Genomic DNA, 22,645 nt, shown 5'->3' with positions numbered 1-22,645 from the left:
AGATTTTCAGGTATTTCCTAGCTTTAACCAACACGGGTACTTAAGTGAAGGCAGAAGGCAGCCTGGTGCACCTCTGTTGAGTACAATGTTTCTTAAACATGCACCTGTTAAGAGATATGAAGCAAATTTAATTTCCTTTTTAGCCTTCTATATCCCATCGTTGATTTTATACATGCCCTCCTCAAATACGAACTCCTAAAATTGTGTTTGGAACACATATTGGAAGAAAGTATAGAACAGTATATAGGAAAGTTCTAGGTTCAAACTTCATAGCCATAACTTCCCGACTGTGTTGTAATCTGGAGCAGGTTACTCTGTCTGTACACCAACTTTCCTCGTCTGTAAAATGGGGTAAAGCCACTTAGCACTCCAGATGATTAAGAAGCTTAAATAGGCCGGGCGTGGTGGTTCACACCTATAATCCCAGCACTTTGGGAGGCCAAGGAGGGTGATCACCTGAGTCAGGAGTTTGAGACCAGCCTGGTCAACATGGTGAAACCCCATCTCTACTAAAAATACAAAAATTAGCCAGGCATGGTGGCACACAACTGTAATCCCAACTACTCGGGAGGCTGAGGCAGGAGAATCACTTCAACCCTGGAGGTGGAAGTTGCAGTGAGCCAAGATCGTGTCATTGTACTTCAGCCTGGGTGACAGAGCAAGACTCAGTTTAAAAAAAAAAAAAAGGAGCTTAAATAAAATCAGATAATGTTGAAGTACCTAGTAAACTGTTTAGCATGTAGGCATTCAATATGTTTTAGATACTTATTTATATTGTTTTGTTATTGTTTTTGTTTTTATTGTGGGCTTAAAAATTAAATTATAAAAAATTCATATTCTGCTACTTTTACTTGATGTCATTATATATAGACATATATATATATATATATATATATATATATTTTTTTTTTTTTTTCTTTTTTTTGAGATGGAGTTTCCCTCTTGTTGCCCAGGCTGGAGTGCAATGGCACAATCTTGGCTCACTCCAACCTCCGCCTCCCAGGTTCAAGCGATTCTCCTGACTCAGCCTCCCTAGTAGCTGGGATTACAGCCATGAGTCACCATGCCCAACTAATTTTTTGTATTTAGTAGAAACAGGGTTTTACCGTTTTGGTCAGGCTGGTCTCGAACTCCTGACCTCAGGTAATCCACCTGCCTCAGCCTCCCAAAGTGCTGGGATTACAGGCGTGAGCCGCCATGCCTGGAGATGTTACAATTTTGTTTTTTTTTTTTGGAGATGGAGTCTCGTGTCTCGCTCTGTTGCCCAGGCTGGAGTGCAGTGGCGTGATCTCAGCTCACTGCAAGCTCCGTCTCCCAGGTTCACGCCATTCTCCTGCCTCAGCCTCCCGAGTAGCTGGGACTACAGGCGCCGCCACCACGCCTGGCTAATTTTTTATTTTTTAGTAGAGATGGGCTTTCACTGTGTTAGCCAGGATGGTCTCGATCTCCTGACCTCGTGATCCACCCGTCTCGGCCTCCCAAAGTGCTGGGATTACAGGCGTGAGCCACCGCACCCGGCCATTACAATATTTTTTAAACAGCAGTGATCATGTGTCTAAATAACATGAATTTGTTTTTTACTAAATTGAATATTATTTTATTACATGTAATCTAATGAAAATCTAACTAATGAACTTGATACAATCAAAATCACTCAAGAAAAATGATTAGAATTCTCTACACAACTCTTTCCTTTTCTTTATCTGGTTATGGTTTTGGTTTAAGCATGGAGGGTTTTATTTGTTTTCTTTTCTTATCTTTTTCTTTTTTTGGAGACAGGATCTCACCCAGGCTGGAGAGTAGTGGTGCAATCTCAGCTCACTGTAGCCTTGACCTCCTGGTCTTAAGTGATCCTCCACCTCAGTCTCCCGAGAAGCTGGGATCACAGGTGTGTGCCATCACTCTCGGCTAACTTTTTATTTTTTGTAGAGATGACGTCTCATTATATTGCCCGGGCTGGTCTCAAACTCCTGGGTTCAAGCTGTCTTCCAGCCTTAACCTCCTAAACTGCTGGGATTACAGGCATGAGCCACCACACCTGGCCTCCTTTTTTAAAAATGTTGTTTTGGAGTAGCAGTAGTCGAGCAAATACTCATCAAATTAAAAATAGGACATTTGAAAAATACCACCATCAAATGATTTAGGGCATACCAATCTTTTTCAGTATCATAACTCATATAGAATATTTGTAAGGCATAATGACGTAAAGGATTCAGGCTGCTGAGGTCTGTGGCAGGAAGCACAGAAAGACTGTTTCCAAACATGACATATTATACTTTATTACTTCGTGCTTACTAACCTATTTATGACAAAATTCATGAATAAAGTTATTAAATGCCCATACTACTATCTCATGCCCTATCCCAGGCCATGGGGACAGAAAGATGGAAAGATGAGCCAGACATGGTTCTCCTATCTAGAGACAGCAGCGTATGTGTGAATAGGCCATTATAACTTAATTTAATGAATGCAATGGCAGGAATATATAAAAGGAATTATGTGAACATAAAAGTCAGCCTAGGAACTCTGCCTGGGTGGATCAGAAGGATGCCCCAGTGCAGATGTCTAGGACTTTCAAGCTATGCAGAGGCAAACAGGAAGGGGAGGGCTCACTGAGGGAGACCTAATCCTGCACACAGACAGAAGGATGAAAAACGCCTTGCGCACCAGGAGTCAGATGTGGCTGCAACTCCATGCCCAGAAGGGAAAACAGCCAGGCATGAAGTTGGGAATGCCGGTTGGAAATACATTTTCAAAGTTCCTATAGGCAATACATAGCCAGAAAAGGATGTTATTTATTTATTTATTTTCATTTTCTGTATTGCATATATATATTCACGTAGCTCAACAATTGAAATATGGCAGCCTGGACCACATGGTGAAACCCTGTCTCTACAAGAAATACAAAAATTAGCCAGGTGTGGTGGCATGCACCTGTAGTCCCAGCTACTCGGGAGGCTGAGGTGATCCTCCCACCTGGGAAGTCGAGGCTGCAGTGAGCTGTGATTCCTCCACTGCACTCCAGCCTGGGCTATAGAGTGAGATGCTGTCTCAAGAAAGAAAAACAGGCCGGGCGCGGTGGCTCAAGCCTGTAATCCCAGCACTTTGGGAGGCCGAGGCGGGCGGATCACAAGGTCAGGAGATCGAGACCACAGTGAAACCCCGTCTCTACTAAAAATACAAAAAATTAGCCGGGCGCGGTGGCGGGCGCCTGTAGTCCCAGCTACTCAGGAGGCTGAGGCAGGAGAATGGCGGGAACCCAGGAGGCGGAGCTTGCAGTGAGCCGAGATCGCGCCACTGCACTCCAGCCTGGGCGACAGCGTGAGACTCCGACAAAAAAAAAAAAAAAAAAAAAAAGAAAGAAAAACAAAAAACAATTAAAATACGAGGGAAAAATGCATTGACTCAATACCCAGTTCCCATTCCGCTTAACAGGTAACCTACCATGACCTATTTTCTTTTTTCTATATAGATATATGCTTTTTGCATATGTAAACATTATGAGTATGTATTTTTCCCTTTTTTTTACCCAAAAGATAATACATAGATGTACACTATTGTACAGCTTGCTTTTTTCGCTTAACAATGTCTTAGTAATATTTCCATATTTCTATAGAGAACTTTCTAGTTATGTTTTGTAGCTACATAGTATTCTCCTATATGGGTATACTACAATTTACTTAACCAGTTTCTTCTTTGCCACACATTTAATTCGTCCCAATATTTTGCTTTCTCATACAGTTCTTTAATAAATAAATAATAGGCTGGCCACAGTGGCTCACGCCTATAATCCCAGCACTTTGGGAGGCCAAGGCGGGTGGATCATCTGAGGTCAGGAGTTCAAGACCAGCCTGACCGACATGGTGAAACCCCATCTCTACTAAAAGTACAGAAAAATTAGCTGGGCATGGTGGTGGGTGCCTGTAATCCCAGCTACTCAGGAGGCTGAGGCAGGAGAATCACTTGAACCTGGGAGGCGGAGGTTGCAGTGAGCCAAGATCGCACCATTACACTCCAGCCTGGGTGACGAGCAAAACTCCGTCTCAAAAAATAAATTATTTAATTAAATTAAATAAATCATATTGTAAACATATAATTTTGTCCTAATATGTCTTCAGGACAAATCCCTGAAGTGGAGTTACGAGGTCAAAGGTTGTATTCATGAGGTTACGTTTTGCTACAATAAAAAACAATTCTCAAATCTGTCACTAAATATACCAAAAATATTCCAACCCTTGGTACCTGTCCTGTGATGTTCGCTTTGCGGGAGATTCCTGCTCCACACAGTGTCTCAGAGACCCAGGCTTGGGTCCTGTGCCTGCACCATCTGGAACCCACAACCTTCACAGTCATTGCCATAGGAGAGAGACAGCCTTGGACCAAAAGTGACAAACATTATTTCTACTTATATTTTATTGGCTAGAACTAGTCACATGGCCCTGCCAAACTTCAGGAAGGTCAAGAAGTACAGTTTTTTTGTGTGTGTTTCTGGTAGGAGAAGAGAGTACAATACGGGTGAGCACTAATTATATCTATCAGAAAGCATGCATGATTTTTGCAATGGCAAAAGTCTGCCAAATGACCCTCCACAGGCTTTCCCAATAGACACCGCTAGGAGTGCCAGCAGCACTGTTGAAAGCGCCTCTTTCTCCACAGTTTCATCAATATACTCTTTTTTTTTTTTTTTTTTTTGAGACGGACTCTCGCTCTGTCGCCCAGGCTGGAGTGCAGTGGCCGGATCTCAGCTCACTGCAAGCTCTGCCTCCCGGGTTCACGCCATTCTCCTGCCTCAGCCTCCCGAGTAGCTGGGACTACAGGCGCCCACCACCTCGCCCGGCTAGTTTTTTGTATTTTTTTAGTAGAGACGGGGTTTCACCGTGTTAGCCAGGATGGTCTCGATCTCCCGACCTCGTGATCCGCCCGTCTCGGCCTCCCAAAGTGCTGGGATTACAGGCTTGAGCCACCGCGCCCGGCCTCAATATACTCTTTTATCAAACTTTTGGGTTTTCCATTTGTAATACTCTTATTAGGAGCAATGTTGAACCTATATTTGTATTTTCTTTTCAATGAACTGTCATGTCATATCCTTCAGCATTTTGTTTTCTTTTTGTTTTTTTTTTTAGAGGAGTCTCGCTTTGTCTCCCAGGCCGGAGTGCAATGGCACGATCTCGGCTCACTGCAAGCTCCGCCTCCTGGGTTCACGCCATTCTCCTGCCTCAGCCTCCCGAGTAGCTGGGACTACAGGCGCCGCCACCACGCCCGGCTAATTTTTTGTATTTTTAGTAGAGACGGGGTTTCACCGTGTTAGTCAGGATGGTCTCGATCTGCTGACCTCGTGATCCGCCCGCCTCAGCCTGCCAAAGTGTTGGGATTACAGGCGTGAGCCACCGCACCCGGCCTCCTTCAGCGTTTTGTAGATGACTATTAGCCTGAGTTGTTGGAGTTATATATTAGGGAGAATACCCTTGTGATTTTGACTTTCCTTCCTTCCTTCCTTCCTTCCTTCCTTCCTTCCTTCCTTCCTTCCTTCCTTCCTTTCCTTCTTTCTTTCCTTCCTTCTTTCTTTCTTTCTCTTTCTCTCTCTCTCTTTCTCTCTCTCTCTCTCTCTCTCTTTCTTTCTTTCTTTCTTTCTCTTTCATCTATCCTCCTGTTTCTACATATACAAAAGGTGGCATATTATATACTCACTTTGCTTTTCAAAATTCCGTAGTATATTCTGGAAATCATTCATTTTATTAAAATCTTCTTCCTTCTTTGCTAGGGTTGCATGGTAGTCTATGGGGTGATTGTACCATAATTCACTCACATGATCTTCTATGGATGAGCAGTTTATTTCCAATATTTTGCTATAGCAAATAATGCCACAACGAATAACTTGAGTCTAGTTGTTTCATACGTGGGGAGGCATATCTTCAGATAAACTCCTAGAGGTTCAATTGTTGGGTCAAAGTGTTGAAGAGGATCTGGTTTTACTAGACATTGCCACATACCCCTCCGTAGGGGCTATACCCTTTGTACTCCCACCAGCAATATATTAAAATGCTTAGCTCCTGGGTGTGCTTTTTTAAGTTCTGAACAAAGAATGTATCTTATCAGAAAGATATGAAGGCTTATAATGATACAAAGAGCTAACATTTGTTGAGCACTTTATAATATGTTCATAATTATAGTAAGCAAAGGCAAGGCGTATGTTATCTCATTAATACTTCACAGTAACTCAGTAGCTACTCTTATTATCCCTTGATGTATAGAAGAGAAAATCAAAAAAGGCATGGAAAATGTACTAGCTTAAGGTCATAAAATTTTAAATGCAGGACTGAGTGAGTAATAATTGAATCCTTGGAGTCATCTACAGTAGTACCCTCCTTTTCGGTATACCTATCTCCAGATAGGGCTAAAAGCAGTTTACACTATCTAAGGGAGATGGTGCATAGTGAAATCTCACGTTTACATATGCAAGGTAAGCATCCCAAATTCAAACATCTGAAATCCAAGATGCTCCAAAATCTGAAACTTTTTGAGCACTGACATGATGCTCAAAGGAAGTATTCACTGTATCATTGTGGATTTTGGATTTTCAGATTTCGGATGCTCAACCAGTAAGAATAATGCAAATATTAGGCCGGGCGCGGTGGCTCAAGCCTGTAATCCCAGCACTTTGGGAGGCCGAGGCGGGCGGATCACAAGGTCAGGAGATCGAGACCACAGTGAAACCCCGTCTCTACTAAAAATACAAAAAATTAGCCGGGCGCGGTGGCGGGCGCCTGTAGTCCCAGCTACTCAGGAGGCTGAGGCAGGAGAATGGCGTGAACCCAGGAGGCGGAGCTTGCAGTGAGCCGAGATCGCGCCACTGCACTCCAGCCTGGGCAACAGCGTGAGACTCCGTCTCAAAAAAAAAAAAAAAAAAAAAAAAAGAATAATGCAAATATTCCTGTCCAATTCAAAAAGATCTGAAATCCAAAACAGTCTGGTCCCAAGCATTTTGGATAAGGGATAGTCAACCTGCAGTACCAATGCTTCCAGGCACAATGTCATGAGATGGGGTGGGAGTAGCAGGGGACTGTTTGCGGATAATGACAACGGACATAATTTAGCACGTGTGTCACAGTGACAGGCACTGGTCTATGAAACACTGTTTAAGAAGGGGACCTAGGTGTTAGTGGAGACAGATCCCTGAAGACAGAACAGAAGCTGCACTGTCCCACGGAGACCAGTTAAATATTTAGTGTCCAAAGGCATTTAACTAGATTTTTATTAGTTTTGATTTTGCAGTTTTCTGTTTATGGTTTAGAGCCAGTAGCTCTTTTTTCAAGACTCAAATAGTTGTATCCTCTTGAAAGGCTCATAAGCCTAGGCCCAGCATCTATAGTACATATGAGACAATTGCCTGTTCTATGCCCTTACAGGACTGCTGTGTGGCTAAGTAAGATGACAAGGTGAAAGGACTTTCAAACTGTAGAGTGAAATATAAGTATTTATTATGAATTTATTACAGAATAGCCAATCTACTATTGTTACCATAGAGGACAGTATTATATACTCTGTGTGTGTGTGTGTGTGTGTGTGTGTGTGTGTGTGTGTGTGTGTATGCACATTGTCTTTTTGTTTTTGTTTTTGTTTGAGATGGAGTTTTGCTCTTGCTGCCCAGGCTGGAGTGCAATGATGCAATCTCGGCTCACCACAACCTCCAACTCTCAGGTTCAAGAGATTCTCCCGCCTCAGCCTCCCAGGTACCTGGGATTACAGGCCCCCTGCCACCACGCCCTGCTAATTTTATATTTTCAGTAGAGATGGGATTTCACCATGTTGGTCAGGCTGGTCTCAAACTTCCGACCTCAGGTGATCTGCCTGCCTCAGTCTCCCAAAGTGCTGGGATTACAGGCATGAGCCACTGCACCCAGCCTCTTGTCTTATTTTCAATGGAATGACTGCCTGTAGAATCCTTTGTAATATGTATTAATTAATATTTATTAATATATGATATGTAATACTAGTTATATGTAATTAAGAAGTAATATATATACATGCACACATATAGTATTACATATAAACACATTGTCTTATTTTTATGGAATACTAGTGTAATCTTGTTTGCTGTGCCTCATGAAGAAAATGTTTCGTACAGTGTAGTCGTTAAGAATTTAGTTCTAGATTCTGACTATTGGGTTTGAATCCTGGCCCTCCTGCTTAGTAGCCGTATGACTGTGGGCAAATTAATTGACTTCTCTGTGCCTCTCTTTCCTCATTAAAAATTGGAATGACAATAATAGTAAGGATTAAATTGTATAATTCACAATAAGGTCTTAGGACAATGTATGGCACATTGTATGCACTCAATAATTGATGATAGTACTTGTAATAGTAACAGTAGTCGTATTGGCGGAGAAAGGAGATTGAGAATGATTCCACACATGAGGGTTTGCTGGAAAGCGCAGGAAACTACAGGGTTGCTCTGCTTTGGGCATTGGTTGTCACGTCTTTGGCCCTCAACTAGGAAACATCTTTCATTTGCAAACGTGGTGTGGGACGAGCACGGGATCAGCTTAGGTAACTCCAGGGTCTTGAGTGCAGCAGTGGGACACTGGGGAACCAGCCCTGGGGTCTGATGGGCCAGTGTCTCCACGTGCTTGCTTTCTCCTCAGTTTGGGAGCTTTGTTGGTTTCCATCACTTGTTCCTTTCAGACCCGAGCTGAGAGCACCTGTTGCTGTGTGTCTTGGAGTGCGGCAGGTCCTGACCTTCCCGGCTGCTTTGCAGTGCCTCTGAAGACTGTATACTATTATTGCACGTTGGAAAGAATTCTGGCTTTGCTCCTAAGAGTAGGCCATTCTCTATTGCCTGGGCTATAGATCAAGGACTTCAGCATGTAGTTTGGAGTGAGAAGAGAACAGGACAACATGGTACTTAGCCACAGCAGTCCTTAAGTGGACTTTTATGTCAAGTTACCCCTATATCTCTTTATATCTTTTTTGTTGTTTTTTCAAACAGTCTCGCTCTGTTGCCCAGGCTGGAGTGCAATGGCGCAATCTTGGCCCACTGCAACCTCCACCTCCCAGGTTCAAGTAATTCTCCTGCCTCCCAAGTAGCTGGAATTACAAGCGTGCACCACCATACCCTGCTAATTTTGTATTTTTTAAGTAGAGACAGGGTTTCTCCGTGTTGGTCAGGCTGGTCTCGAACTCCTGACATCAAGTGATCTGCCCGCCTTGGCCTCCCAAAGTGCTGGGATTACAGGTGTGAGCCACTGTGCCTGGCCAGATTTTTCCTTTCAAAACCAATGAGGGTAAAAAGCTATCTTAGGAAACTGAAGGCATAGTGTGGCATTAGTATTTGAGCTCTTGTGGACTTATCACTAAGTTTGGTTCGATAAAGTAGATAAAAGGAAATGAGATTTATACAATGATTGTAACCTTATCTAACATCCACTTTGATGCCATAAGCCAATGTGACCGTTTTAGGATCTTGTTGAACTTTATGTTATAATCAGACTTATTTAGAGTTGTTCTCCTGATAATGTAGGAATCAAATACTAATGGTATCAAGTACTGGTGATATTGAATGTTTTCCTGATGTTAAAAACAGAAAGCACATGTGTCAAGAATTTGATATTATTCTTAAAATTTTCACACTTTTAAATACGTAAGATTAACAGAATAGTCACTGAGATCTTTATAAAGTATAAATATCTCATTAACAAGATGACATCCAAGGCAGTAAGATGTACATTAATGTGACTGAGTGAAGAAAAACGAAGTATAAAATCACAAGATGGGGAAAAAAAAAAGGACAGCCACATTGGCTTACACCTGTAATCCCAACAGTTTGGGAGGTTGAGGTGGGAGGATCACTTGAGGCTAGGAGTTCAAGAACAGCCTGGGCAACATCGTAAGACCCTATATTTACAAAAGAATTTTTTAAAACTAGCCAGGCATGGCAGTACAAGTCCATAGTCCTAGACACTGAGGAAGCTGAGGCAGGAGGATCACTTGAGCAGGAGGTCAAGGCTACAGTGAGCTCTGATTGCACCATTGCACTCCAGCCTAGGTAACAGAGTGAGACACTGTCTCAAAAAAAAAAAAAAAAAAAATCTACCTAGCACAAAAACCTACCATTGTGATAGTGCAACACACCATAGATTTATGAATTGAAATACTTTAGGTGCCAAAGCAAGTTAGTCAGGCATTACTCTTTCTAATATATTTGGAATTGGATAAGCTCTTAACAAAACTCTGTGTATTATATTGATATAATATTTAAAGAACTAGACTTTGTTTTTGTTTTTGTTTTTCTTAATTTTTGAGATAATATCTCACTTTGTTGCCTAAGCTGGATTGCAGTGGCACAATCATGGCTCATTGAAGCCTCGACCTCCCAGCCTCAGTCAATCTTCTCATCTCAGTGTCTTGAGTAGCTGGGACTATAGGTGCATGCCACCATGCCCAGCTAATTTTTTTTTTTTTTTTTTTTTTGGTGGGGGAGACAGGGCTTTCCCATGTTGCCCAGGCTGGTCTTGAACTCCTGGGCTCAGGCGATCCTCCCGGGTCTGCCTCCCAAAGTCCTGGGATTACAGTTGTGAGCCACTGCGCCTGGCCTAGAAAAACATTTTTAAAAGAGCAAAATCATAGATATAGAAAAGTGCTACCAGGAGCAAAGTGTGGCTCCTTTACCAAACAAACTAAACATATTTCTAGAAGGCAAACAAGAGGAGAGCCTCAGATGGAGACTTTTCTAGGGATTTGCACTTATTTTATATTACCAGATTGTCGGTCTTAAAATTACAAAGAAATGAAATTCCTTGATCAGCCTTTGCCCCTTTCTTGCTCACTCACTATCTCTGTAAATATCCATAAATATACACTGCAAAATCTTACAACAATCAAAAGGATGGGGTATCACTGTTACCTATTGGGTAATCAGGGACATCCAGGGGTTCATTTTGTGATAGTTCAGTTTTGTTCTTAGGAAAAGATTGGGTGTCCTTAGAAAGACATATGAACTCATTTAAGATATGTAAAGTGGCCAGGTGCAGTGGCTCACGCCTGTAATCCCAGCACTTTGGGATGCCAAGGCGGGCGGATCACGAGGTCGGGAGATCGAGACCATCCTGGCCAACATGGTGAAACCCTGTCTCTATTGAAAATACAAAAATTAGCCGGGTGTGGTGGCGTGCACCTGTAGTCCCATCTGCTCGAGAGGCTGAGGCAGGAGAATCATTTGAAGCTGGGAGGCGGAGGTTTCAGTGAGCGGAGATCGTGCCACTGCACTCCAGCCTGGCGACAAAGCAAGACCCCATCTCAAAAAAAAAAAAGAAAAAGAAAAAGAAAATTTAAAAGTGGCCAGGCGTGGTTGCTCACGCCTGTAATCCCAACACTTTAGGAGGCCAAGGCAGGTGAATCTGAGGTCAGGAGTTCAAGACCAGCCTGGTCAACATAGAGTAACCCCGTCTGTACTAAAAAAAATACAAAATTTAGCCATGCATTGTGGCGTGCGTCTGTAGCCCCAGCTCCTCGGGAGGCTGAAGCAGGAGAATCACTTGAACCTGGGAGGTGGAGGTTACAGTGAGCCGAGATAGCGCCACTGCACTGCAGACTAGAAGACAGAGCGAGACTCTGTCTCAAAAATAAACCAACAAAAATTATATACAAAAGAATAATTGAAAACAAATTCTATTGAACTGGGTACTGTATAGGGTCTGGACTCAGAAATAGTGAGGACACAGGTTCTTATCTCTTGGGGAGACAGAAATCTATAATCCATGAATGAAAGGTGTGAGAGACAGCCTTTAAAGGCTAAGAGAGCATGAGGACAAAGCAGATAACCCAGGAAGGCTTCACAGGAGAGGTGACAGCATACCCGAAGGATGATGGGAGTTGGCCAGGTAAAGAAAGGGAGGATGGAAACCCCAAGCAGAGGGGCTGCATGTGTCAAGTCAGGGAAACAGGACCATACGCATATTTGAGAAAAGAGCAAAAAGTGTGTGGGGAGAGAATAGGAAGAGGCAGAAGACAAAGGGCCCAACTGTTGAAATCCCAACAAGGAATTTGGACTTCATTCTGTAGGAAATGAGGAGCCATTTAGATCTGTAAGCCAGTGAATGAAGTAGTGAGTTTCTTTCTTCAAAATACAACTCAGAAGGCATTTCGAAGAGTGAATTAGGAAGGGTTTGGATTATGGGCAGAAAATCCAGTGATTATTGAGGAAGGGCTGTCAAGACCAAGTCATCCATGGAATGAGGAGATTGAATTCGTGGAATTCCTGACTATTTAAACATAGTTATGAGGGGAAGAATGGGGGCTTACAAACTGGATATTGCCAGTGTCTTTCTTTTTGAAGATTAGAATTCAAAGTAAGGGGGTTACATTCCAAGAGTTGGGTTAAACATAAGGAAGTTGTTAGCAAGTAACTGATTGCAAGACAGAGATGGTGACCATCTGCTGGTGAGTAGTCTCATTAAAGTACATCCCCAGCAGCTTCCCTGGTCCCCAGGAGGTTGTCCTCAGCTAGTCACAATAGAAGTCACCACACCGACGGCTGTAAGAATGAATGAATCAGTTGGCCAAGAAGGTAGAGCTCCTATTTGCTGACAAAAAAATGGCACAGACAACCAGACTCTTGACTGGTTTGTATATGAACCTTTTTGTGGTCAGTAGGAGAGAACATTTAGGCATTTCATGTATCTTCTATTGTAGTGATTTCTACATTTATTATACATACTCCTTACGTCATTCCAAACCCTGCTCTAACAGGAGCCAGGAAAAATGTCTCTTTTCTAATGGTATCCAACACGCCTCGTGTATGTCAGATAATAAAGTTAGAAAATTTGCTCTGCTTAAAATATTGGATGTCATTGAGTTGAAATATCAATTAGGAAATTTAATGTTTGGTAAAGATTAGAATTACTTTGTTCACCCTCAAATAAATTCATCTGTACAAATACATGACAGGGAGAGTCCTTCAGTCATTCAGAGACCAAGATCATTATGTAAGAACATGGTATCTTTCCAATTACCTCATCTCATGTGGTTGACTATAACAGCATAATTTGAATTAATAATCCATGAACCAGTTTGTATTAAAATCATAAAGTGTATCTTAAAAGGACATAAATTAAGCAGATTCATATAGAAATGAAGACAATATTCTCAATATAATTTACATCTATCTGGATTTTATTCTTATAATGTCAGGGCATTACACATAACTAAGAAATTGAAAACTTGGAGAATCAAAAGCAAGATGATAAAGCAGTGATAAGTCAAGTCAGGACGGAAAGTCCAAAAATGTCTTTTAACCTTTAGGTAAACAAAGAAGGAAAGGAAGATCAAAGTTTTCAGCTACAGAAAAGGATCTCATTTGAATAGCAATAAATACAAAGTCACTTTTTTCTTCAGAGTACATTATAAATAAAACATTATATATACAAAAAAGATTCACCGTTTAATTAACTTGATTTTTTCATTAATATATGCAAAAAATTATACAAATTTATAGTGGGGGGGATGTTCAAAGCTAACTTATTTTAAAGAAAAAAATCTGTCTAATACTCATCCAGCCACATTGTCCAAATTTCTCATGTATTCCTCCAGATATTTTCTATGCACATCTACAGAAATGGAATAACATATATAATATATATATATAAACAAAATTACTCTAATATGCTCTGTAAATTGCTCTTTTTACTTAACATTGTATCTTTAGCATCTATCTATATTGGTAAATATAAAGTTACCTTCTTTTTAATGTCTTCACAAAATTCTGTTTTCATGCATGGCCATAGTTATTTAACTATTCCTTTACTTATGGAAATTCAAGTAGTATTCAGTATTTTTAGAGCTTACATTCTTACACTGACTCCATGAATGGACTTTAGAGGGTCTCTTAAACCATTTGAAATTATAATAAAAATGTATATATGTGTGCATATGTGAATTACCTCTGGAGAAGGGTGTCTATAGCTTTCAGCACATTATCTGAAATCACAAGGAATCACAAAATGTAAAGGAACTTCATTACAGAATTTGTAGAACTGCAATTTCAGTGAAACTTTAGAAAACAGGATTGAGTACAATGACAGAATAGTGTTTCTCAACTTTAAAAAAATCCAAGCTACGTTTTTATATACTGTACATACACATACATAATGATCCCTGGCAGAAAGCACCACCTTCCACTCTTAATTCTGATAAATTCCCCTAAGGGAAGCATGCAAAGCACTCCCCATCCCTATCTATTCAACTTGATCTTCAGTTTAGGCCTTTTTTTTTTTTTTCTTTGAGACAAAGTCTTGCTCTGTCACCAGGCTGGAGTGCAGTGGCGTGATCTCAGCACACTGCAACCTCTGCCTCCCGGGTTCAAGCGATTCTCCTGCCTCAGCCTCCAGAGTAGCTGGGACTACAGGAGCCTGCCACCATGCCCAGCTGATTTTTTTCTTTTGTATTTTTAGTAGAGAGGGGGTTTCACCATGTTGGCCAGGATGGTCTTGATCTCTTGACCTCGTGATTTGCTCGCCTTGGCTTCCCAAAGTGCTGAGATTATAGGCATGAGCCACCATGCCCGGCCCAGTTTAGGCTTTGATGGTACCTAGAGTAGGTAGAAGCAGACTTTAAAGCCCAAAACTTGCCCAAGGCATAGCCTAATAGGAGAATTGTATCCCATAAACCTGGCATCCCAAAAAGATTATACCCTAAAGATAAAGATGAACTAGAAGGTAGTCATCACCATATGATCCACTCCCCATCTCAACTCAAAACACAAAAACAAAACCTTGTCATATGCTAAAATTGGGGATTATCCATTCATGAGAAGTTGTAACCATGAGCTTTCATTCAAACCTCAGCCCAAATTTACATCACCTGAGTGGTCCAAAAAACTTCAAGCCATGAATGATATATTTCAAATGGTAATCCTCTACAGAAAAAAAAAAAGACTATTTTTCTAGGCCACATATAACCTTCCAAAATAAGCTCCCAAGGAAAGTAATCTTCTCACTGTCAAAAATAACCAAGCACACAAGGAAACAAGGCATCATAAATAAGACAAAAGACCCACCAAGGATCAAAACGTTGGATTATAAGAATTAGGCTAGGCGTGATGGCTCACATCTGTAATCATAGCACTTTGGGAGGTTGAGGTGGGTGGATCACTTGAGGTCAGGAGTTTGAAACCAGCCTGCCCAACCTGGTGAAACCCCGTCTCTACCAAAAATACAAAAATTAGCTGGGCGTGGTGGCAGGCGCCTGTAATCCCAGCTATTTGGGAGGCTGAGGCAGGAGAATCGCTTGAACCCGGGAGGTTCAAGTGAACAGAGATGGGTCCACTGCACTCCAGCCTGGGCAACAAGAGCAAAATTCCATCTCAAAAAAAAAAAAAAAAGAAGAAGAAGAAAAGAAAAGAAAAAATATTTTTCCAGAATGAAGACAAAATAAAGACACCCTCAAATGAAGACTATAGACCACTGCTAAAGGAAATTACAAATGATTTATTTTATGTAGAAGAAAAATGATCCCTGATGGAAGATCTGAGATGCAGGAAGAATGAACAGCAATACAGTGGTTAATAATTAGGTAAAGACGCATGGGCATTGATAGTGTAAAACAAAGATAACAACATCTTGTGAGGCCAGGCACAGTGGCTCATGCCTGTAACCCCATCTCTTGGGGAAGCCAAGGTGGGAGGATCACTTGAGCCAGGAGTTGGAGGCCAGCTTGGGCAACATAGTGAGACCCTGCCTCTACAAAAAATAAAAAAATTAGGTGTGGTGATACACACATGTGGTCCCAGCTACTCAGAAGGCTGAGGTAAGATGATCCCTTGAGCCTGGAAGGCCGAGGTTGCAATGAACTAAGATCATGCCACTTGTACTCCACAGAGCAAGACCTCGTCTTGAAAAAATAAAATACAAATAAAAAATAACATCTTGTGAATTATTTAATTTAATTTATTTACTTATTTGAGACAGGATCTGGCCTTGTTGCCCAGGCTGGAGTACAGCGGCACAATCACGGCTCACTGCAGTCCCTACCTCTCAGGCTCAACCAATTCTCCCGCCTCAGCCTCTGGAGGAGCTGGGACTACAGGCACACGCTACCATGCCCAGCTAATATTTTTACTATTTGTAGAGTCAGGGTCTCACTATGTTGCCCAGGCTGGTCTTGAACTCCTGAGCTCAAGTGATCCTCCTGCCTCAGCTTCCCAAAGTGCTAAGATTACAGACATGAGCCACCACAACTGTCCAGAATATTTTTTTAAAAGACAGAATTAAAAATACATATAACCGGCCGGGCGCGGTGGCTCAAGCCTGTAATCCCAGCACTTTGGGAGGCCGAGACGGGCGGATCACGAGGTCAGCAGATCGAGACCATCCTGGCTAACCCAGTGAAACCCCGTCTCTACTAAAAAATACAAAAAACTAGCCGGGTGATGTGGCGGGCGCCTGTAGTCCCAGCTACTCGGGAGGCTGAGGCAGGAGAATGGCGTAAACCCGGGAGGCAGAGCTTGCAGTGAGCCGAGATCCAGCCACTGCACTCCAGCCTGGGCAACAGAGCGAGACTCCGTCTCAAAAAAAAAAAAAAAAATACATATAACCCAGTAAAAGTTGGGAGTTAAAGTGTTTTAAGTACCTTGTATTTTCTAAGAAGAGGTTAAGGGTATTGATTAAGTCTAGATATTAGTAAGTTAAATATGTGGATTAAAATTTCTAGGCTAACTCCTAAAATCATATAAAAAAAGTCAGCCAGGCATGGTGGCTCATGCCTGTAATTCCAGCACTTTGGGAGGCCAAGATGGGCAGATCACCTAGGTCAGGAGTTTGAGGCTAGCCTGACCAACATGGTGAAACCCCATCTCTACTCAATAAATAAATAAATAAATAAATAAATAAATAAATAAAAAGTAGCCGGGCATGATGGCATATGCCTGTAATCCCAGCTACTCAGGAGGCTGAGGCAGGAGAATGGCTTGAACCCGGGAGGCAGAAGATGCAGCGAGCCAAGATCACACCACTGCACTTTCCAGCCTAGGCAACAGAGTGAGATTCTGTCTCAAAAAAAAAAAAAAAGAATATTAACAGAAGGCCAGGCACAATGGCTCACGCCTGTAATGCCACCACTTTGGGAGGCCAAGGCGGTGGACCACTTGAGGTCAGGAGTTGGAGACCAGCCTGGCCAACATGGTGAAAGCCCGTCTCTACTAAAAATACAAAAATTAGCTGGGTGTGGTGAGCGCCTGTAATCCCAGCTACTCAGGAGACTGTGGCAGGACAATGACTGGAACCCGGGAGGTGGGAGTTTGCAGTGAGCCAAGATCGTCCCATTGCACTCCAGCCTTGACGACAGAGTGAGACAAGAAAGAAAGAGAGAGAGGGAGGGAGGGAGGGAGGGAGGAAGAAGAAAGCAAAGAAAGGAAAGAAAAGAAAGAAAGGAGGGAGGGAGGGAGGAAGGAAATAGCAGAGGCATTAATTAGACAGGCAGTTCCAGTTACTTGAGAGGTTAAGGCAGGAGGGCCACTTGAGCTTAGGAGTTTGAGGTTGCAATGAGATATGCTCACATCACTGCACTACAGCCTGGGCAACAGAGGAAGACCCCATCTCTAAAATATATATATATATCAGAGAAAGAAGGAATGCCCCTCAAGTAAATATTATATTACAAGACAAACTACTATATGTTTTTTCAAATTACAAAAACTATCTGCTCTTCACTTTCTTCCTCCTCAAGATTCTGACACGCCCACGCGTTGGAGAAGCATCCGGATAGCATGTAGGACTGTGGAGTGTGGGAGAAGAACAGGAAAGATGGGGGATAAGAAAGCAAATATATATATATATATATAATTCCTCTACCTCACGGATCTGTACGAAGGAAACAGACAACACGCTGGACTGAACAAATTCACTCACTGCATTTGCCTGCCTGGGACTCGGTCAGTGCCTTCCCTGAGCTCAGAAGCCTATAAACTTCTCCAATCTGTTCTTCTCAAGAGCACTGTATTAGTAATCACACACCAGAAACAACTGACAAAAAATTACTAGCACTAGGCCAGGTGTGGTGGCTCACTCCTGTAATCTTAGCACTTTGGGAGGCCAAGGCAGGAGGATCACTTAAGCTCAGGAGTTCAAGACCACTCTGGGCAACATAGTGAACCCTCATCTCTATTAAAAAAAAAAAAATTACTAGCACTAATAAAATATTAGCAGTACTTTCATGAGACCATGTAATTCTTTCAGGTATATTGTTAATGATCTTATTGAAATATGACTCATATGTCATACAATCCACCTGTTTCAAGTGTACAATTCAGCGATTTTTTTTTCGTGTGCTCACAGAGTTGTACAACCATCACCACAGTCTTAGCTTCAAATATTTTCTTTTCTTTTTTTTTTGTGAGACGGAGTCTCGCTCTATCGCCCAGGCTGGAGTACAGTGGCGTGATCTCAGTTCACTGCAACCTCCGCCCTCCCGGGTTCAAACGATTCTCCTACCTCAGCCTCCTAAGTAGCTGGGATTCCAGGTGCACACCACCATGCCTGGCTAATTTTTGTATTTTTAGTAGAGACAAGATTTTTCCATGTTGGGCAGGCTGGTCTCGAACTACTGACCTCAAGTGATCCGCCCACCTCCACCTCCCATAGTACTGGGATTATAGCCATGAGCTACTATATCCAGCCTTCTTTGCTTTGCTCTTTTATTTTTTTGACAGGGTCTTGCTCTGTCACCCAGCAGGGTGAAGTGCAGTGGCGTGATCTCAGCTCACTGAAGCCTTGACCTCCCAGACTCAAATGATCCTCCCACCTCAGCCTCCCAAGTACCTGGGACTACAGACACCCATCACCATGTCCAGCTAATTTTTGTATTTTTTGTAGAGACTGGGTTTCGCCATGTTGCCCAGGCTTGTCTTAAATTCCTGTGTTTAAGGAATCCTCCTACCTCGGCCTCCCAAAGTGCTAGGATTACAGATGTGAGCCACCATTCCTGATCTTTTTTTATTTTTTGAGACTGGGTCTCACTCTGTAGCCCAGGCTGGAGTGCACTGGCACAATCATTTCTCATTGTAGCCTCAATGAGAAATTGAGGCTAAAGTGATCCTCAGGCTAAAGTGATCCTCCCACCTCAGCCCCCCAAGTAGCTGGCACCACAGGCATGTGCCACCACGCTGGGCTAATTTTTTTATTTTGTAGAGATGGGTCTCCCTATGTTGTCCAGGCTGGTCTTGAATTCCTCTGCTGAAATTATCCTTCTGTCTCAGCCTCCTAAAATGCTGGGATTACAGGTGTGAGCCATGGCTCCCAGCCACGGCCATTTTCATCTCCCACAAACCTAGGCAACCACAAATCTACTTTCCGTCCCTCGGAATTAATTTATGCTTTTGGAAAACGAATACATGTAGGCATGCGTGAACAGAGATTTGATCATATCCTTTGAAAAAACGATTCAACTGCCTGGGTCAGGGGAGGTTAGCTCAACAGTGGTAGTTCCAGGAATTTGTGATGTGCCAGAAATTAAGAACTCAGGTTGAGAACAGTGATAGTTGCACTGTGTTAAGATGAAATTGACATTTATGATTTCCTTTTTTTTTTTCCTTTTACAAATGCTTTCTGAACTAACATGATGTACTAATCTCTAAGAAAAGTAGGCCTACTTGTCTCTCACTTAGATTGCAATCATAAAGGTCTAATTTTTCTGTAAAAACATTACTCTTCTTAGATTACAACATACTCGTAAACAAAACCCCAAAAAAGGCATGCTTTGGGTTTAACTGCCTTAAAACAAGTTGTTTTCTATTGTGAATGCTTGAAGTTGTCCGACATCTAATCTTCTAGAAAACAATTTGCTAATTTCGCCTATGATTGTTTTCTGTTTGGGGCATTGTGTGAGTGGTGCCTCTTTGAAGAACTTCACACACACAGGAAGCAGCTCCACTGCAAGGTGATTCACTTGAGAAGGTCCCTCCTTCCCTCCATTACCTTCCCAGCCCCCGCAAACACACACACAACCTGACACAGGATGGGAGGACAGAAACTGCCGTGCAACTGCAAAGAGATCTTGGCCACCAAAGCAAATAGGTGGAATGTATCCATAGCTGATACAACTTTCCAAATAGTCATAGAATTTGGCAGTCGTAACATCACTAGGCATACAATGACTAGGGCTTCGTTTCGATGAAGGGGACTGTGAAGCCGGCTCGGGAGAGAGGAATGAGGGACCATCTCCTTAGAGAAGTGGGTCGGTAGAAATCATTTCTTATACTTGGCAGGGGTGGAGGACAGGCTCCCTGAGTCACGACTCAGGCGTTTAGGGACCTGTGGCTTGGGTTTTTCCCCTTCTGCATATTCTGTGTGTGGTAGGTAGACTTTGCTTCTGGGAGCATCTGTGGGAGGCCACTATTTTTGGTTCTTATGAGAGGCGGGAGGAACATTCAGTGAGTACTACTTGGGTGGGTCTTAGTGGTCTATTTCTTGGAGTTTAGATTATTTCTTTTTATTTATTTATTTTTTTTTTTCGAGACGGAGTCTCGCTCTGTCGCCCAGGCTGCAGTGCAGTGGCGCAATCTCAGCTCACTGCAAGCTCCGCCTCCTGGGTTCACGCCATTCTCCTGCCTCAGCCTCCGAGTAACTGGGACTACAGGCGCCCACCACTACGCCCAGCTAGTTTTTTGTATTTTTTAGTAGAGACGGGGTTTCACCGTGTTAGCCAGGATGGTCTCGATCTCCTGACCTCGTGATCCGCCTGCCTCGGCCTCCCAAAGTGCTGGGATTACAGGCGTGAGCCACCGCCCCCGGCGGAGTTTAGATTATTAGCTTGCTCTGGAAATTTCCCTTGGATGCATATGGCCTAGCTCAGATGTGATATGATCAAACCTTCCCTGTAGTTAAGCAGAAAAAAAACAAAATAAATTTGAATTTAAAAGGGGATGAGTATGCTCAGTCTGTTTTCCCTATTCTTTATCATGACTTTTGGGGATGTCTTGAATCTTAAAAAATTAATCTTGCAATGGGGAAAAGTAAGGAGGCTTTTCCTTCCTAAGAAGGGTAATGCTTAACATTTGTGGGATTCGGGTGATAAGTTTGCTACAAAACGGCTCCTACAGTTCAGAGAAAATGACACGGCAGAAATGAGCTGCCAGCAGGGCCAGGCTGTCGGCTTTGAAATTCCAGAGGCCTGCCCAGCCCTTTCGGTTTCCTGGAATGCTTTCATTCAGTCGTCATGTGGTAGGTGAGGAAACACCCTGCAACATCAGTGGTGAGCTGCAAGAATACCTCATCTGCCGTCAGGGGACAGAGGCCCAGGGCGACAGGCACACATCCCTGCCTATGCTCAGCGGTACAGTCAACGGACCGCGGGGCCGGGGCACGCAGGCTCGCCCAGCAGCCGTGTCAGACCTGTGTGCACAAACTGACGGTTCACGCCCGGGTCACAGACGCCCGCTGTCTCCTGGCCAGAGGTTGACGCACAGGCCAACTGCTGGACAGGCTCATGCTCTGTGTCATGAGAAAGGTGGAGCAGAGGTGACTCAGGGAAAGGCTGCTTTCCCCTAACACTGGCATTTGATTAATCTCATCTCAAATGCTGTCACTCACCCAGAAAGGGCCTAAATGTGCCTTACTTCCGCTGCTGGAGCGGTGGAATGTGTCGGCAGCTGTCGGGATGATGTGGAAGCCCAGCGCGAGGAGGGAGGAAAAGTACCAGATCCCACTGAACCGGTCCGAGGAGTGCAGGCAGGAGGGGAAACAGGCATCCGCACCGGGACTGGCCACATCCTAAGGCTGGAGGCTACCCTGCTACAAAAAGGCCCATTAGTAGGGAAGCAACGGGAAAAGCATTTTCTAGGGGGGGGTTTACTTTTTTTGTTTTTTGAGACGGAGTCTCGCTCTGTCACCCAGGCTGGGGTGCAGTAGTGTGATCTCCGCTCACTGAAAGCTCCGCCTCCTGGGTTCAAGCGATTCTTCTGCCTCAGCCTCCTGAGTAACTGGGATTACAGGCATGCTTCACCACTCCCAGCTAATTTTTGTATTTTTAGTAGAGACATATTGGCCAGGTTGGTCTCGAACTCCTGACCTCAGGTGATCTGCCCGCCTCAGCCTCCCAAAGTGCTGGGATTACAGGCGTGAGCCACTGCACCTGGCTGGCTTTTCCTTTTCACACAGCCTTGGAGAACTTCGGGAAGAGCTGTCATTAGTAGAACCTAAGATGGACTGAATCCCTTGTGTAGGTGAATTTGTGTATAGGACCTCTTACACATGTGAAGCCTGGAAATCGAAGATAATGTCAGGGCTTGTGGAAATAATCATAGCTATTAATTATGACATATCATTAACTACAATTAATTGCATTAATAACAATAGTATTAAACATTTACTTTGTTCCAGGCCCTGATCTAAGACCCTGATCTAAGACTTTTTCCTTGATTATCTCATGTGATCCTTTCAACAACTCCCTTAAAGCAATGCTTTTAGCAAGCCCATTGTACCAATGAGGACATGGGGACCCAGAGAGGCAGCACACAAGATCACCCAGCTGACATGAGGCCATCCAGTACTGAAATCAGGCCAGGCTGGTGGCTCATGCCTGTAATCCCAGCACTTTGGAAGGCAGAGACAGGTGGATCATTTGAGGTCAGGAGTTCGAGACCAGCCTGGCCAACCTGGTG

At 43.2% G+C, this 22,645-nt stretch overlaps 1 protein-coding gene and 1 long non-coding RNA gene across 18 annotated transcripts in view; one reads left to right on the top strand and one right to left on the bottom strand.

Annotated features, from left to right (window-relative positions):
- The window catches only part of DLGAP1 (DLG associated protein 1), a 968,455-nt gene that overhangs the window by 818,983 nt on the left and 126,827 nt on the right, over positions 1-22,645 (top strand). The gene's annotated exons all lie outside the window — the stretch shown is intronic.
- The window catches only part of LOC114673842 (uncharacterized), a 38,024-nt gene continuing 28,540 nt past the window's right edge, over positions 13,162-22,645 (bottom strand). For 4 of the 6 annotated variants that reach the window (XR_013408202.1, XR_013408206.1, XR_013408204.1 and 1 more), the window contains 2 exons: positions 21,576-21,773; positions 13,162-14,581 (listed from right to left, as the gene is read on the bottom strand). This is a non-coding gene — a long non-coding RNA (uncharacterized LOC114673842). Of the gene's footprint in view, positions 14,582-21,575; positions 21,777-22,645 lie in introns of all 6 variants that reach the window. The other 2 variants (XR_013408203.1, XR_013408207.1) reach the window with 1 other exon arrangement.

Source organism: Macaca mulatta, chromosome 18 (genome assembly GCF_049350105.2).
Source record: "Macaca mulatta isolate MMU2019108-1 chromosome 18, T2T-MMU8v2.0, whole genome shotgun sequence".
NCBI lineage: Eukaryota > Metazoa > Chordata > Mammalia > Primates > Cercopithecidae > Macaca > Macaca mulatta.
Note: the sequence above shows the minus strand (reverse complement) of the source record. Positions and strands in the feature narration are given on the sequence as shown.